Genomic DNA, 18021 nt, shown 5'->3' on the forward strand with positions numbered 1-18021 from the left:
GAAAGTTCAACAAGGCCCAATTTATGCGTTTTTCAGCATCTGGCCAACGATGGAACAGCTGTAGCTCAAAAACGATTCTACAATAATAGCAGATGAAATAAAACACAGTGTGGGATTTGTGAAACATTTCTCTGAGTTGTAAAACTTCAACAAAGCCTTAAAAAATCTATCTCTGCAAGCCCCATAGTAGCACATGTCAACGAGCACGGATAGTCCGACTACCTTGAAAATACGCCTCCAAAACAATTCCTCCGCTCCTCCATTGTTCTAACGGTGTAGTCTTTTTCTTCCGGGCCGGCTCTCAGACAGGAACTCCGTCATATTACCGTAATGTATCGTACACCTCTGAAAAGCGCGGAGTGTCACCTTTCTGAAATCATTGGAATTACGAAGGTTTTGCAAACGTTCGAACAGTTACGGTAGTAAACATTTGTGTGTGGGCTCCGGCGAAGTAGACGATCACGCTTGACGAATATCTTTTGGAAGCTACATGGACGTTCATTTGGCTAAAGTGTGTATGATGTACTTTTAATGTATCTTTGAATAGTAAGGTGAGAAATGTTAAGAAATTTAAAAATTGTCTCGTGGGATGTATATGAAACGTGTATTCTAATTATTTAATATTGATACTCGCTTTTGGGTAAACATGAGTAGAACATGAGCTACTCTTATTATGGTGAATTTAATATACTGTAATACTGAAAACACTTGCTACTATTCAACACGAATGCTCACTTCCATCCACTTGAAAATGAAAAAAATGTGTTAGGATTTTTATGCGTACACTGAAAAAAAAAATCTGTGCTCTTGACATAAAAAAATTATAGACAGTGGTTCCACAAAACAAAGTTAAGTCCCATTAACATGGCACTTTAATGTTTGTTGAAATACTTTTATTCAAGTGTAATTAGTATGACTTTTTAACATCCATAAAATAAAGTATTTTTAGGTTTATTTAGCATGAAATATTCATGTTTCGAAGCATATTTTTTATATGGGAGGAACCTGATTTTTTTAAGTTTATAAAATGAATCATTTTTAGGTTTGATCAACATGAGATTTTTCATGTTTGATAGATATTTTTAAGTGTGAGAAATATGATTTTTTCAACTTCATAATACAAAGATTTTTTATGTTAAAAAACACAATTTTCAGCTATCTTACACAAACCACATTTTGTATTGATAGGATAATCAATAACAAAGTACATGATTAATCATCTGCACAATTGTTTTATTTGAATTTACAAATACGATTCCATACTTGTGGTACAATTAAAGAAACATAACTCCACTGCATTCAACAGTATTGTGAGTTTAAAAATTTGCTTTACAATCACAAACTGAGTTTACAGAATGATGTAAAAAAACAACCAAATTTAAACATTTGTCTCTGTAGCCAAAAGCAGAGTACTCCCACAACCTGGTAGTTATTGATATTAAAAGTGGATACTGGAAACTTTACTCCGGAACTCGAATAAACATACCCACTCATGAACAGTTTAAATTACACACAGCAAACTGAAATCTTAATCTATTACTTCTGATTATCAAGAACACTTTATATTCAAGAATACCTTAGGAAAAAAAATCTCATTTTTTTAATTAACGCTATCCAAACAAAATTGGCCTTTATTTGGCTAAATTGGACAACTATCCAAATCACAGAGGACTATTTGGTCTTACCCTTTGTGCAAATACTTCCTTCATAAAAAACATGAACTAACTGATTAGTCACAAAAGGGGCTCATTTTCACAAGTCACACCAAAGTTTCATTACTGGCAAACCTTCTGAATTGAGAAATTACTTACAAAAAAAAAAAACCTGTCAACAGGAAGCAAGTTAAAAGATCACAAAAGGTAACATCATCTCACAAGCTAAATTTTTTTTCCAGGAAACCCAAGAAATTTACAAAAAAGTACTGTGTTACTAATGTATTAATATATTTGTAATGTATTACTGTTGAAAGAGTTGCCTGCATTAACAAACAAAAAACTTACATGTTAGCCTAGCCTTCTTTGTGTCTGGCATTTCCACGCTGCAGCTTTATCTCTGTGTCGAAGGAAAACCGTGTAATGTTAAACACAGAGGGCCAGAATGTCCTGGAAACTGATGAACTGGATGCATCCAATTCGTTTGAGGCAAGAATATCCATGTCAACACAACCACTTAAAAGAAGGGATGTTTCAGCAACACAAGTATTTAAGTCATTTGCTGAAGTGCCGGGGAATTCAGCCTGTAAAGGAATTCCCTGTCGTGGATATAATTCGAATTGTCCCTCTGTCCTGACTTCATCCATGGAAGTAATGTTCATAAACTCATTGCTGAATAATGGATCCATAAATTAAAGTCTGATCGCATGGTTTAGGCCACGTTGTTTCTGAATCTCATTGACTCCGACTAAATTGTAGAAGAAAAATTATTGTGAATGAGAGAATATGTCTGTAGAAAACAGAGCAGGAAATTGACCCCTAAAGGCTGGAAAATTCTTTAGGTTACATCAGTAAAAACATCTCACTCGCAGAGTCTATTTTTGAGAAGTTGGACTTTCTTTGAAAGAGTGTTTCCTTTGAGCTCCATCACTAGTTTCTGCAGTACTTCAAATGTGTACTTCAAACTGGGAGGGTAGTTCAGGTTCAGCGCATAGATGAGTCCAAATAGCACAGCTGTAGCTAATGCTATGTTATCCAGGTCTTGGAATACTATTTGGCCTTCAAGCACAATCCCAATGTCTTCCGCTGTATTGGTCAGTACACTTCTCACCACATAGATTCCCAGGGTAGTCTCCTCAATGGACGTCTGGAGGTAGTCCTCATCTGCGGCCTGAGGAATGCAAATAAGTATTCAATGAAGGCCTTAAAAAATTTGACAAATAATTATTTTATGAACTAACAAAGCATGGAGAACAGTTTCATTAAAGACTCACTCCAATGAAAATCTTTTTTTGCCTTTTCTTAGCTTGTTCTTGTAGCATTTTTTTTATGCCAGAGGAATTAAATTAAGCTGAAAATAAATAAATAAATAAATAAATGCTTAGTATGAGGATTGCTGTAAAGCCAGTGACTTTATACAGTTTGCTGGGTTCCTTATACAGGAAACATTTTTTCTGATTGGCTTAATGAACTGACCTGTACTGAAATATTTACTGTGTGAAGTGCCTTGAGATGACTCTTGTCATGATTTGGCGCTTTTTAAATAAAATTGAATTGAATTGAATAAATAAATAAACAAAAACAATTAAAAAAATCATAAAATAGCATTTTTTGGTATTTATGCATCTGAATTGCTGTGCATCTGTAGCAGATCACAAAAGGCAGACTAAAACTGCTGGTGTTTGTGAAGTCACATTCACCCTGGGCGGAGCCTAAACCATTCCTGCCCACTCAGGCTCTGAGGAAAGGTTATCAAAGTTCCAAAGGCTTCGCCCACAACCCTGAAGCAATTGAAGGTCAAGATCAAATAGCCAACGAGGCATACATCAATGACAAAAAAATCTCCAAATTGGTATAATATATAAAAAAGAAACTTACCACTGCAACAGAGCCTTCACGTGGTGTGGTTCAAAGTTCTATACACAAGACTCTGCAGATCAAGAAATCCTTTTTTCTGTTTCTGGAAGGGAAACAAAATAATAATAGTCAGATTAAGTAAACAAAGTAGGCAAATCAATCCTACCAGCAGAGGACAAATTTACCCCAACAACTTTTAAAGGAAGGGGTGATTTTTATTGTTGATGTTCCAATATAATATGCAGGGTTTTTCCTGGCTCAAATAGAGACAGAGGTGGTACCATCCTGACCATGCGCCAGCATATGCATACTCTGTGCATTCAACTGCCTCAAATTTTTAAAGGCAAAATATTATAAAAGACTCAATAATATGCATTAGATTGGTGTTTAGTTCCCTTTTTCCCATCTGATATTTGTAGTTAAAATATTTTTAAATATTTGACCTACATTTCAGTAACAGTTTAGGTTTGTATTAATAACACTCATCTTAGCCAAAATAACACATACATTTATCCAGTAAAATATGCTTTTCATTAACATGCACTTGTATTAGAAATGGTAATAACATTTAATTTCTGCTGCTAATAATGTAATGGTGACATGTCTATTATGTACGGGTTAGTGTTAGGGGGGTGTTCTGTTTTGCCTTGGCCCCCAAAATTCCTTGAAACAGCCCGGGGTGTGTGACTGAGTTTTGAAGGTGATCTGAATTGTATCCGATGTATAAATATTACGTGTATAACTTATTGTTTTATACTGGTAAAAATGTGTAGTGGAGATAAATCTACCTACATTTTACTTTCAAGCTTTGTTTTTATTTAATTATTTTCACATCCCGTCTGTCTCTCATCTTCCTGCATCTCTTCTAAACTCTCTAGAAAAACTGCTGCCTGGATTCTTACTTTTTCACCTCTGTTACTTTTAAACTACGCAAATTGTTATGTAAATAAGAAAATTAGAAACAGACAATTAAAAAAGCAGCTCCTTTAAATATTTTATTTTTTGCTATTTTTCTTTTTGGTTAGATTTTTCTGTTTATTTTTTATTTATTTTTGTTCATTAGTTAATTATTTCCGGTTCGGTTACTTTCTTTGTGAACCTTAATAGTTAAGTGTTACCCACTTTTCAAATACATTTTAGAGTATAATGTCTGATCTATTGGACCCTTTTTAAAGAGATTTGGCATACAAAATAATTTATTTTTTAAAATTAGGGGCACACTTTGACTATGACCGTTTTTTTTTGTACAGCCTATGCACTAAAAATGCAACCAGCATACTATTAAGAGCAGATAAGGTAGGACTACATCTACAAGTAAGATTGAATATTATATTCTGTTATTTAATCATTCATAAAAATTATGTAACTTTTTATTTACCTATCAAAACATTGATAACGCCATTAACTATTACTCTGTCACCAACTTATATTAATTTACTTACTTATAATTATCCCTAAAATGCTGAAAACTGTCACGTGAGCTGCCCTGTGACCAAGCTAGCACCTGCTTCAGAGCCTGACTCGTCAAAACACAACAGAACCACGTCTCGGTGTGTCCTTCCTCAGCCGCTTCATTCAAACTGAGAACGGTTCAGAAGATGTTTTACCAGAGAAAGAGACATTGCAGAAACGCAATTCGGGATTGTCAACCATATGCTCGTCATTTGTTGAAAGAAAGTAAAGCACAACACCAACGACCCTTAAGTTACAAAGCGCAAGCAAAACAAATTCTTTATTAGTGGACACTAAAGGTGTATAAAACAGGATGGTAAAATCAACCGTTTTACCTTTAATCAAGAATTACTCCACTTGTGCCTGCACCACGGACTTAACTCGTCAAGCTAGTCTGCATAGTTACATCGCGCTCGCGCCGTCCCTCCCACGAAGGGGGGGGGGGAGGGAGAGGGAGAGGGAGAGAGAGAGAGATAAAGAAGTTAAAAAATGGCGGGCTTGGCCTCCTTCTTCCCCTAAAGGGGGACTTAAACGAAGCCTTTTAATCCTCCACACTTTAAAATTGTAATGGCACCAGGTATTAAATTGGCTAAAATTACTCAGGAGTCGAACACAAAGGCACACACACACACACACACACACACACACACACACATACACACAAAATCGGCATAATGAGTAAAATCATGACAGAGCAGGACAGTTTCATATTTAGCTAGCTTAAAAAGTTATCTTTAAACAAACTTGAAAATGCTTGTTTTACTATTATATTCTACTAGGTTATAAAAAAATTATATAAAACATTTATTGGTTAACATCCGAGAACAACAATATACTTAATTTGAATACATTTAACAATAGACTTACCATGTTCAGCAAAGAGCCCTTTTCCCAACGACACAGAAAATGGCGGATGAAATGAGTGAGCAGCAAGTGTTTTAAACGTCACTCCTCGAAGGGGGCGGAGTGTACTCCTAAACATGATCCGAACATGTTGTTTCAACATGAAAATTACATTTACATCTAACAACATCAAGGAATATGTTATGTGTTTAAGACTTTGTTATGTTAAAGCAAGAAACAAAAAATAATCATGTTAGCTTTGTAAAATATATACATGTCAAGATCACAATCCCATTTCCCCCTTTTTATCAGTGTAGGCTACATTAAGTGATATCCCATAAAAATGAAAGACCTTTACCCAAAATGTTTGTAAAGAAGATGACATAAAACATTAAACAACTGTACTTGATAAATAAAATGCTGTCATGCAATCTGCTATTATTGTAGAATAATCTAAAACAGGTTTGAACAGTGTGGCTGTTGTAGTTTATGAGTTACAGCTGTTCCATCGTTGGCCAGATGCTGAAAAACGCATAAATCAGGGTTTGTTGAAGTTTCACAAATCAGGGAAAGGTTTCACAAATACCAAACAAGGTTGTATGCAATCTGCTATTATTGTAGAATAATCTCGAACAGGTTTGAACAGTGTGGCTGTTGTAGTTTATGAGTTACAGCTGTTCCATCGTTGGCCAGATGCTGAAAAACGCATAAATCAGGGTTTGTTGAAGTTTCACAAATCAGGGAAAGGTTTCACAAATACCAAACAAGGTTGTATGCAATCTGCTATTATTGTAGAATAATCTCGAACAGGTTTGAACAGTGTGGCTGTTGTAGATTTTGAGCTAGATCAGATTAAAGATGGTCAGAGTAGAGAATAGTTGGGTGTAATGGCCCTTTAGCCGTTTCCCCGAATACTTCAGCCTTGTTGCAGCAGGCTGCTGTAAGACTATATTGGGCTCACTTCTGGCTGGCTGCTGTTCTTCCAGTTTGCCCTTCTGTGACGGCATTGATGTTGACGGCGTTGGCGCTACAGCGTCATCCGCCGCATTTCCCACCGCATCTTCCACCACATCTTCAGGTCGTGTTTCCTTCGGGTCTTGCTCGGGCCCGGCCTCTGGCTCTGCTAACTTGAGCAGGTTCGCAGATGTCGGATAGCTGCCCAAATAGCCCGACAGAAACTTCTGTCAAGCCCCCCCACCCCACCACCACGCTGTCTCTTCTTTTGTTCCTCTTAATTTTTTTTTTACGTTTTGCCGCACTCGAAAGCATCGTGAAAGTTAGCCTACTCAAAAACACCTGCTAGCTTTGTTGGGTCCCGCTCTGACTCTGACCGCTTCTCTGACATCCTTAATTGGGTGGCGCCCAAGTTGTAGGCTACAGTCATGGGCTGGCGTTAATGTGACGTAACTAATGTAACAGTCTATGGTTAAGATAAATATTGTCACTATTTTTAGTTAATTAATAAATATTGAAATAAACTGTAGATAGGAGTCCTATCCACAGATTCTCTCATAGGACATTTGTACATTTTATTTTTGATTTATTTATTTTTAATTTTGTCCCTCTGTCTGGGCCCCATCCAGCCAATCAGGCCCTAGGCACGTGCCTACTTTGCCTTTGCGTTAATCCGGCTCTGGGACATTCAGCAGCGCTCTGACAGAACAATACCTCCGTCTTCAGAAGTAATCCTACACAACAATTATTGCCATTTTGCATGTTGTGCCATTGCACACCGTTAGCCAAATCTGCAGCAAATGAAATAGATAAACATGTCTGACTGATGAAGACAATTACTCGTCTGCACTCTGTGCAAGAACAAAGATGTGGCAAGAATAGCTTTGTATGCAAATCATCCCTTATGCCTACTCCACCAACGCTGGGATGAACATACCGACATCAAAGGCAGCAGCTGACATGCCTCCAAGTGTGGAGAAAAAAGGCTGATTAGTTAAGCAATAGTTCTTTTTAATCCTGCAGGGAAACTCCACCTGAACATCAGCATGGGTACTCACACATCACAAACGTCAGAATATTACCAATACAACATTTATGTCATATCATGTCACAGTCACGGGACGCTTCGCTGACAGGGAGAAAACGGAAAAAGCAAAGAAGTTAGCTGTTAGCTCGGACAATCATCGGATTAAAGTCTCAAACAGAAAAACGATTGGACTTTTCCAACAAACCAGGTAGATTTTCTATTGAAATGTAGGCATTTGAATGTAATCACCATCACTGCTTATCCAAAGACAAAAACATATACTTTCAAGTAGAGGTGGGTGATATTTGGTAAAATATTGGAATGTGTTAAAGATCTGTTAAATCAGAAAGATCGCACTTTCATCTTGGGAACTTTCGACTGGAGTTGACCAGTTTGTGCAAAATGTGCAGGTATAAATGGAGGCAATTGGCAAAGAATGGGGTTGGCATCGAGAAAAGGAAACAAGCCTAACTGAGAAGCAAATGAAGAACAAAGAAGGCTCCAAAACACAAGAAACAAAGGAAAACCTAAAACACTGAAAGAAAGAGCACACCTGGCAAGAAATTCACAGAAATACACACCGAAACCCCAAATACAGCAACACATCATCTGAAAAAAGTACTACAAATATATGTTGTGTAATGTTTGCTTTTTTAAAGTAACACTAAAGAAGGTTTAACACTTTAAGCTATTGCTTTCAAAGTGGTTTCAGTGGTTCTTAAGACAGAAACTTGAGCAACTTCACTAGTAATTACAAGTATTCTGTAGGCTTCTGCTGACTACTTACCGTAACAACGTTTGTGGTTGTGGTCAGCACCAGTAGAAAGGTCTCCACCTGCTTTATGGCAACAGTTATACCAGACACTAATATAAAAGCTAGCAGGTAGCTTTAGTAGTTCAACGACTGTCAATAAAAAGCACAAGAAGAAGAAGAAAATTAATTTTGCTTTTTTGTTGGCATTATGGTGGAGCATGGAAGTAAAAGGAAAATAGTAATGTCTTGGGAGGTGAAGTAAAGAGCTAAAACCAGAGTGAATACTGGCCTAGCCTACACTCATTTGGGAGAGCTAAAGGAGAAATCATGGGCTGGTGATGGGCTTTGTTGCAATTCGACTTGTAATAATATTTATGTTGAACAGTGAGGATCTTTTAACTTTGTGGTTTATTTAGTATCACTTGACACATTTTTAGTGTTAACTCGTTGCTATAGCTAGCTATACGGCTTACTAACTCAATGTGAGATACACTTTGAACTCCAACCCTCAGGGTTGTTTATGATAATTCCACTTTTTAACCATCAGGAGGGAGAAAAATAAAACTCATTATAGCTGCAATAGGGTCCTGGGTCCCTGAGTCTTCCATGTCGCTCACATATTCAACAACAGAACACCACTAGAGGGAGAGTTTAGCTGCTCAAAAATATCAGAGATGGAGCAACAGCCAGCTGCTGCTACTTCAACTTTAGGACAAACTACCAGAGTCCCAAAAAGAAAAACACCTTTTTACGTTGCAGACAACTAATTATGTTTGGACCTAGACAACTGTGACTAGTGTTGGTGTTCAAAACCTAGCTTGTTTGCAGATTTGCTATAACAGTGTTAATTCACAGAAAGCAAAAGCAGAGGGATTAAATAGTATTTATAAAACCATTTCACAATCTGTTTGTGATTGGATAAATATTTTCTAGACTTTGGGAGGATAAAAGGGTAAAGCTGGAAAACTGGTTGCTCATAATTTCAGCTCCTCAGCATAAATACAGCAGAAGAACAAGATTGATGCTTATGAAACACTCCTGTTGTGATTTCCTGCCTTCCACATTTGAAAGGAATAGTACAGAAACAAAATCAAATCCCCAATGGGAAAACACTGAAACTTTATTCAGAATGTGTCATTATACTGTTCCAGCCTCGCCCTGTTTCTACAGTAACCACTGCCAACTCCTCATTTATCATTCCATTTATCATTTAGTAAAATCTCCAGCCTTTTTCCATGCCCTTGTTCCACGGATCTTGAGAGGGGCAACCACGTCCAGGACCTGATTACAAAGTAAATCAAAGTGTTCTGAATAATGATCAACGTTAGATGGATCTGGGTTAAAGGTCTCTAACCTTACAGACATACAGTCCACAAACTTTGCAACAGTTTCTGCATCCAGGGCTTTGAACCTAGTAGCTGGGGCTTCACACACAGGGACAGGACATGGCTACGTAACATCACAGAGTATAGGAGAGTGGTCAGAGAACGCAGGAGGCAAAGTCACAATGACAGGGAGACCAAAAGAGAGAACCAGGTCCAGGGTGTGACCCCTGGCATGAGTTGGGGACGATACCCATTGAGTTAAATTGAATGAATCTAGCAAATTCAAAAAACCTTTAGAAAGCACATTGTCAGGACAGCAGATATGGATGTTAAAATCACCAAAAAATAGGACATAGTCATATTTTAGGATGCAGTCTGCCACAAGATCACAGAAATCATTAAGGAAGTTAGAGTCAGTCTTTGGAGGGCGATAAATCAGCACAACGAGCAGGCGGGGGGAGATGCACAGTTCAAATAGGCACAGTTCAAAAGAAGAAAATGACATGGTGGGTGTAAGCTGTTTACAAGGAAAGCTGGATTTTAAAACAACAACCAGCCCACCACCTCTGCCCCACGATCTGGGGATATTAAAACAGGAGCAGCCAGGTGGTACCAGCTCCAGCAGGGCGCTTGAGTCACCAAACGGGATCCAGGACTCACAAATGCACAGAAAACTTAAGTCATGCTGAATAAAAAAATCCCAAAGAATAAAAGTTTTGTTCAGCACAGACCTGGCATTGACCAGAACAAACCGGGTCTGCAGCAAGGCTGCAGCACCGGGATCGCGCACGGGCACAGTCTCCTTTAACTCTGAGCCTGTAACCGAGCGTAGATTCTCCCAGCAAACCCCGCTCTGGCGAGATCCTCGAGCCGATTGGCTGTGGTGCTGTGCCAGCTCACCCTCAAAGCCGGCCAAGTTCACTAGGCAGGGCGCAGAGTAATCCATCAGACATCTCGGAACCACCGGGTCAGAAGCTGGGCCGAATCGGACCACCGCTTCTTCAGGGACCCAGGAAGTCCAGCCAGACGTCTCACGCGCCGGCTACCTCTCTTTCCCCGTCTTCTCCGATGCTTCTTTCTCGAGCTGGGGCGGACAGAGGCCCGAAACATCATGGCTTGGGGGGAGAGAGCACACGGGCAGTCCAAACAGCAACGCCATCCGTGAGGTTCCCAGCGCGCAGCACCCGCTACATCAACAGGAGGACGAAGCCTCAGCAGCGCAGCTCGATCATAAATCGCCAGAGAAGCCACACCATTCAAAAAAAGCATCACAGACAACAAAATACATAAAAGCCAATAAAAGCCAATAAAACACAAGGTTCCATTACGTAAAGAGGACGAGCAGCTCGCTGCGTGCACCCGCGCGAGCGCCATCTCAACTTTTTCAAGTTCATTTTCAAGGTTATCCCATTTGGACTCACTAATGCCACTCCTGTCTTCCGGGCTCTCGTCAATGATGTTCTCAGGGATATGGTGCAACTGTTTGTTTTTGTGCATCTGGATGATGTACTCATTTTCTCCCCAGATCTAGAGTCTCATAAGAAACACATCCCCATACTACTTCAAAACGACGCATTCATCAAAACATAGAAATGTAAGTTCCACTGCTTGTCCATTTCTTTTCTTGGTTTCATAATCTCTCCCAACCAGATCTCCATGGACCCAGCCAAGTCCTCTGCAGCCATCAACTGGCCCAAACTTACTAACCGTAAACAACTGCAATGTTTTCTTGGATTTGCCAACTTCTACCTTTGATTCATATATGGATATATCCCCCTTCATGCCTTCACCTTCAACAAGGTTACTTTCCAATGGAATGATTCAGCTGATACCACCTTTCATAAATTCAAAGACATGTTCACATCCACTTCTGTTCTCCATTCCCCTGACACCACTAAACAGTTCATCGTAGAAGTCGAAGTTGGAGCTGTTTTGAGTCAAAGGTACCAAGATAATAAGGTTCACCCATGTGCCTTCTTTTCCAAAGGTCTCTCCCTTACAGAATGCAATTACGATGCTGGAGACCAGGAACTCTTGGCCCTCAAACTGGAATTGGAGGAATGGAGGCACTGATTGGAGGGGGCAGTTATGCCGTTCATAGTCTGGACAGGTCACAAAAATATGGAATACCTCAAGATGGTCAAAAGTCTCAACCCTCGCCAGGTCAGGTTGGCCCTGTTTTTTAGCAGATTTAATTTAGTCTTATCTTACAGACCAGGAGACAAGAACACCAAGCCGGATGCCCTGTCTAGAAACATGGAGCCTTTGACACCTGAACCAGATCACAAATCAGAGACCTTTATCCTGCCCAGGAGAAACCTGCTGAGGGTGTCTAGATATGAGCTGGAGGTCAAACTAAGGGATGCCCACCAACAGCATTCTGTACCTCCCCAATGCCCAGCCAATTGCCTCTTCATCCTTGATCACCTTCGTACAGAGGTTCTGATATGTTGTCATTGCTCACGCCTTTTCTGTCATCCAGGCAAAGCAAGGACACTTGCTGTTGTTTGGAGTTGCTTCTGGTGGTCCTCCATGATAGGAGATGAAAAAAGGTTTGTGACAGCTTGCCAAAACTGTGCTCAGTCCAAGTCTTCATGCAGACCATCTGCTGGTCTTCTTTGACTCTTGCCCATTGCACATCGCCCATGGTTACACATCAGCATGGATTTCATCACTGGTCTCCCCTCCTCCGACACCTACAAGGTCATCCTCACTATCGCCAACTGTTCCTCCAAAATGACTGACCTGGTCCCCCTTAAGAAACTCCCCTCTGCCAAGAAAATGGTTGAAGTACTAGCCTGAGAGGTGTTTCGTCTCCATGGACTTCCAATTGATATAGTTTCTGACCGGGGTCCACAGTTTGTCTCCAAGTTTTGAAATGAGTTCTGTTTCTTTCTGGGGATCCAGGTGAGCTTTTCTTTTGGTTTCCATCCCTAAACTGAAGGTCAAACAGGGAGACTTAATCAGGAGGTGGAGACCAAGCTTCGCCTGCTGAGTGAGAATGATGTTTCTGTGTGTGTGTGTGTGTGTGTGTGTGTGTGTGTGTGTGTGTGTGTGTGTGTGCGTGCGTGCGAGCGTGCATGTGTGTGTGTGTGTTCCTGCTGGTTAATTCCATCTGAGAATCGGAAGCTCCCCCTAATGGTAGGAGTGTATTTGAGCTGGCCAATCAGTTGGCAGTGGACCTGTTCAGCCTGAAGCAGACCACCTTTGTTTGTGGGCTGAAAAACCATCTGGTTGAGTACTGAAAAATACATAGCCACCTAGATGTGAAGACTTTAAAAGCTACCTAGTCCGCTCCATGCTGGCCCAGATGTGAAAGTGCCATAGTATTCCCTCTGCACAGGTTGTGGCACTGAAATTCCATCATGCGTGGAGGGCTGCCAGAAGGTACCTCCTTTGCAGTTCAGCTATCTACGCTCACTCGGCCAATCGGCACAGGATCGCTGCCCCTAATTACAGGACTTGCCAGAAAGTCTGTCTTTCCACCAAGGATGTGCTCTTGAGGGTTAACTGCAGGAAGCTAGCCATACGTTTTATCGGCCGCTTTCCTCTGTCCAAAGTCATCAATCCTCCTGCTGTCCATCTTCGCCTTTCTGGAACTCTGGATTTGTGCCCTCCTCTAGGCCCCCTTCATCTTGTCAGGATCCTGTTCCAGCCTTGTTTTCATGGCAACCACTGCCTGCTTCTCATCAGCTTCATTCATCACACCTGCTCCTGCCTCGTCAAGCTTATGCCACTCACCTGCTCTTACTGTTTCTTAAGTCCCATGTAGCCACTGACTTTCTGCCAGATTGAATGAGATTCAGCTCGCTGGGCGGAGGTGAATATTGAGGTTTAGCCCACATGGAAGAGGGGTGGGGAACAGTGAGTTAGATTGTGGACCAGTGTATTTGGTTGTGGTGTATTTGATTGTGGCTTGTCAGCTCAGTTTAGGCTCAGGGGAAGTTCGGGTCGTCGGCCGACGGCCTGTGCGGGCCCCGTAAGACTGCGGTCCAGCTTTGCTTTGGCCTCAGTTGTGGTGGAGGATGGGGCGGAGGGGAGCAAGTAAGGCTATTCAGTCAGTTGTGACGGGGGTGGCAAAGCGGGACTGTGGGGGCAGTGATGGCACTTCGGATAGTGATGTGGATCCGTAGCTGAAACAGCTGAGGATTGCACAGGAAGGCCTTGTGTTCCGTGTACGCAGTGGCGGAGCTTGATATGTGCAACATGTGCGGCCGAACAGGGCGGCAGTCTGGAGGGGGCGGCATTTAATTTCTTTTTATTTATTTTTTTTTTCTTCCATCAACCGATACATCAACAAAACATAGAAATCACATGTTCTTCATAATAATAATAGTGATGAGTGATGATAATAATAATATTTCTGTAATAAAAGCACAACAAAGTCATTGTTTGCGTTTATATTGGGATTTTATTGCGCCCCCTTGTGTCCGCCGCGCCTCTGTAGTGCGCTCTATTGCGCCCTTCATCAGGTGGGGGGCGGAGGGATCTCGGAGAGTGATGGTGGAGGGATACAGGTACCGTTTCACATATCACCACTCACAAACATAACGGAGAAGAAACGGTCGAAGCCATCTGGTGCCCAATTTCGGAAAAAAAGAAAAGAAGAGGAGGAGAAACGAGGAAAAGATGCAGGTATGCATCTCTTTATTATTTAGTTGGTATTTTTCCCGCCTGTCCCCCAACTTATTGATTAACTAACCTCTCTAATCTGTACGTTTTGCATGGTGCTATGATGATCCCTTCAAATGTCTTTTGCTAGCTTCTTACGTTGCATGTATTTAGAACTACTTCCAACCGCTAACTTTTTCTTTGTCAAATGAGCTTTTATGAAAAGCTAAGAGTGGGAAAATCGAAAGGCTGATAACCAAACGCTATCAAATTAAAATGAGTCTTTGAGAATTTTGCTGAAGTACATTGACGGCGGGCGGCAGGTCTCGCGCCGGCGCCATTCACCTTTCTTTTTGGACTCGGGAAATGAGCTACATATTTACCCCACGAAAAACGGAGCGGCAGCGGGCCGCTGGAGGTGCCCTGCTAGTAAGATCCCGTTTAAACTGTAAACTGCCATAACATAAAAACTATAATAGCTAGAGCGGTCTTTTTTTATCTGAAAGTTGAGACTGTCTCACCTTTCAGCACTGTACAAGTCGATGATGTCATCGTGTTGCGTTAAGTGTGCTGCACAGCACACCGCGGCTATGTTAACTCACAGTGACCTTGAAGCAGCGTGGGAGAGTTGAAGAATTTAACCAGTTAAAATGGATTCATGGATATTTAATCAATAGTTGTGGCTCCTCTGGTCATTTAGTTCTTTGTATGCCGGAGACATTTGCTGAATAAGGAAATAAAAACTTCAAATGACAAAAAATTAGGGAAAAACACTTGTTTTGTATCTTATTAATTATTAATGATTAATAGATTGTTGGTATTTTAACTTTTGGTAAAGGAAAACACACAATTTCCAGGCAGCCCCAGTCTGGAGAAGTGATGGTGACATCACCCGTTAAAAATAAATAATACTCTGAGGTTTTTATGAATAATTTGTACTTTTACTTGAGTATTTCTCTAACACCAGTACTTTTACTTGTAAATGAGTAATATTTTAGCAATGTAACAGTACTTGTACTTGAGTACAGATTTTCAGAATTCTTTCCACCACTGCTGAAAACTGTAAATGCTCATTGTAACATGTTAATTAAAATGCTAAAGCAACAGACGTGACATGAAGATTGTATTGTTTGTTTTATGCAACATCAGGAGCCCTACGCAGATATTTTGGGATGACATCAGCTGCCACTGAGGAACAGCCATCTACCTCCACTGCTCATACCAGTAGGCCAGTATTTGAACTTGAGGAGGGACAGTCTGCTGGCACCACATCTCCCCAGGAAGATACTTTAGGTGGGTTTTGCACATGTGTGTGTGTGTCCAGCAAACATTTAGCTATAGACATTGAAATAGTATTTTCACAGAATATGGGAATTGTTCCATATAGCAATGTGGTGAGTTATGCTTCCATTTTCTGTCAATAGAGAGACCTACCAGTATATGTGAACTTGATGAGGGACAGCCAGCTGCCACATCTCCCCAACAAGATACGTCAGGTAAGTTTTGCACACGTGTGTGTGTGTGTGTGTGTGTGTGTGTGTGTGTGTGTGTGTGTGTGTGTGTGTGTGTGTGTGTGTCCTGCAAGCATTAGAGAAATTTGAATGTCACATATTGTATTTTAATAGAATATGTGAAATGGTCCACATAGCAATGTGTTGAGTTACGCTTCTGTTTTCTGTCAATAGAGAAGCCTGAACGATCAACCAATGGGTCCCATTGAAGGTGATGATGAGCCTCTTTCTTCAGACCCAGCCAAGTGGCCATCACCAATAACCGACAGCATACGCACAGAGCTAGTTCGGTGGCGATGCGGTGTTTGGGTTTTAATAAGCGTGGGTCCACTCCGTAGTTAATTAGTTTTGGCACAGTGGAGCTCCCGGCTCATGTCAACTTGGGCTATCTTAGTTTCCTAGTTAGGACCTATGAGGAGCCTCGCTTGAGGTGCTTTAACTGTCAGGGCTTTGGCCATGTGGCCAGAGTCTGTGTGGAAGGGTTGAGGTGTCGGAGGTGTGGGGGCAACCATGAGGGCAAGCATCGTGGTCTTCCGCTCTGCTGTTGTAATTGTGGTGGGGCTCATCAGGTGGCTTATAGAGGTTGTGTGTCGTATAGGACAGCAGTGGAAGTGGAGAAGTATCAGGCAGAGCGTAAGGGTTCTTACGCTGAGGAGGTGCGTTGTGTGGGGGTTCGGGGTGGAGGAGCGTCGGGGCCTTGTGCTGGGTTTCAGTCTACTGGTGGTGGGGATGAGGGCGTGGTGGTTGTGAGGGATAAGAGACAGTTTCCGGCATTTCTAGCAGAGGCATTGTGGAGGGTGAAGCATGTGGCATTAAACATGTCCGATGTGGCCCGCGAGGTGATTGCAACTCCAGGGGCTTTTCTGGGCTTCAGTGACGTGTTCCCTGAGTAAGTTTGGGGGACTGTGTGCTTGCTTTGGACTGGGAGCTCTAGGTCTACAGGGGACCGAGAGTCGCCCAATGTGGTGAATGCTGATGAGGGAGGGGGAATGAGTGTGGGGTGAGCCTCCCTGTGGGGTAACGGTGTGTTCACAAGGGTGTGTTAGTGGGGTGGGGGGGTGGGGTGGTTGTGTTGGCAGCAAGCCCCCACAATTTGGGTCTGAAAGTGAGGCCAATGCGGAAGTGAAATAAATTGCAGTTCCACCCTCATCCGCTGGGGGCTGGTGGCAGATGCGAGCAAGTCCTAATTGACTCCCATGTTAAAAATTCCAATTTCACAGCAGAAATAAACATGTTTACAGCCTGGTTCCAAAACATGTTTTAGGTTTAAGTAGGGCTGGGCAAAAAATCGATTTAATCTATTTATTGACTTTGTAGTTTACAACGATTTTTATTTTGCAAACTTGAGTTTTTTGACACAATAGTTTTTTCGGATAGATTAGATTAGATTAGATAGATAGACAGACAGACAGACAGACAGACAGACAGACAGACAGACAGACAGACAGACAGACAGACAGACAGACAGACAGACAGACAGACAGACAGACAGACAGACAGACAGACAGACAGACAGATAGATAGATAGATAGATAGATAGATAGATAGATAGATAGATAGATAGATAGATAGATAGATAGATAGATAGATAGATAGATAGATAGATAGATAGATAGATAGATAGATAATGTGAAGAAGTTCAGGAGAGTTGGATGTTAAATTCTCACGAAAAGAAAATTTGTATTAAACAAAGGTCAGAGGATTAGGGCCACTGAAAAGAAAAAAAAAAGAAAGAGAATTCTGACTTTTTTCCCTGAATTCCCTGTCAGAATTCCGAGATTAAAAGTCATAATATTGAGAAAAAAGGTCAGAATTCTGAGAAAAAAGTAAGAATTCTCTTTCTTTTCTTTTTTTTCTTGTCAGTGGCTCTAATCCTCTTCCATACAGAGTAGAAATAAACAAATAAAATGTAGAGCACAAAAAGTCTCAATTGCTGGGTTTCAGATGACGTTTGCATGTACTTTGCATCTACTTCACCGTGTGTGTGTCGTGCATGGGGGTCAGGAAGTAGACGCCGCTGAACAGTAACGCTTTG

General features: G+C 41.1%; 1 protein-coding gene and 1 long non-coding RNA gene across 4 annotated transcripts in view; both read right to left on the reverse strand.

Annotated features, from left to right (window-relative positions):
* The window catches only part of LOC107382045 (nuclear receptor ROR-alpha A), a 199313-nt gene that overhangs the window by 160940 nt on the left and 20352 nt on the right, over positions 1–18021 (reverse strand). The window lies entirely within an intron of this gene.
* Positions 2280–5913, reverse strand: LOC139071667 (uncharacterized). Of its 2 annotated transcripts, XR_011521497.1 has the most exons (4): positions 5829–5913; positions 5297–5355; positions 3531–3612; positions 2280–2823 (listed from the first exon to the last, which is right to left on the reverse strand). It is a non-coding gene; the product is annotated as an uncharacterized lncRNA (long non-coding RNA). The 2 variants fall into 2 exon arrangements; XR_011521496.1 differs by lacking the exon at positions 5829–5913 and having other exon boundaries at positions 5297–5406.

The sequence above is a fragment of the Nothobranchius furzeri genome, chromosome 9 (genome assembly GCF_043380555.1).
Source record: "Nothobranchius furzeri strain GRZ-AD chromosome 9, NfurGRZ-RIMD1, whole genome shotgun sequence".
Classification (NCBI taxonomy): domain Eukaryota; kingdom Metazoa; phylum Chordata; class Actinopteri; order Cyprinodontiformes; family Nothobranchiidae; genus Nothobranchius; species Nothobranchius furzeri.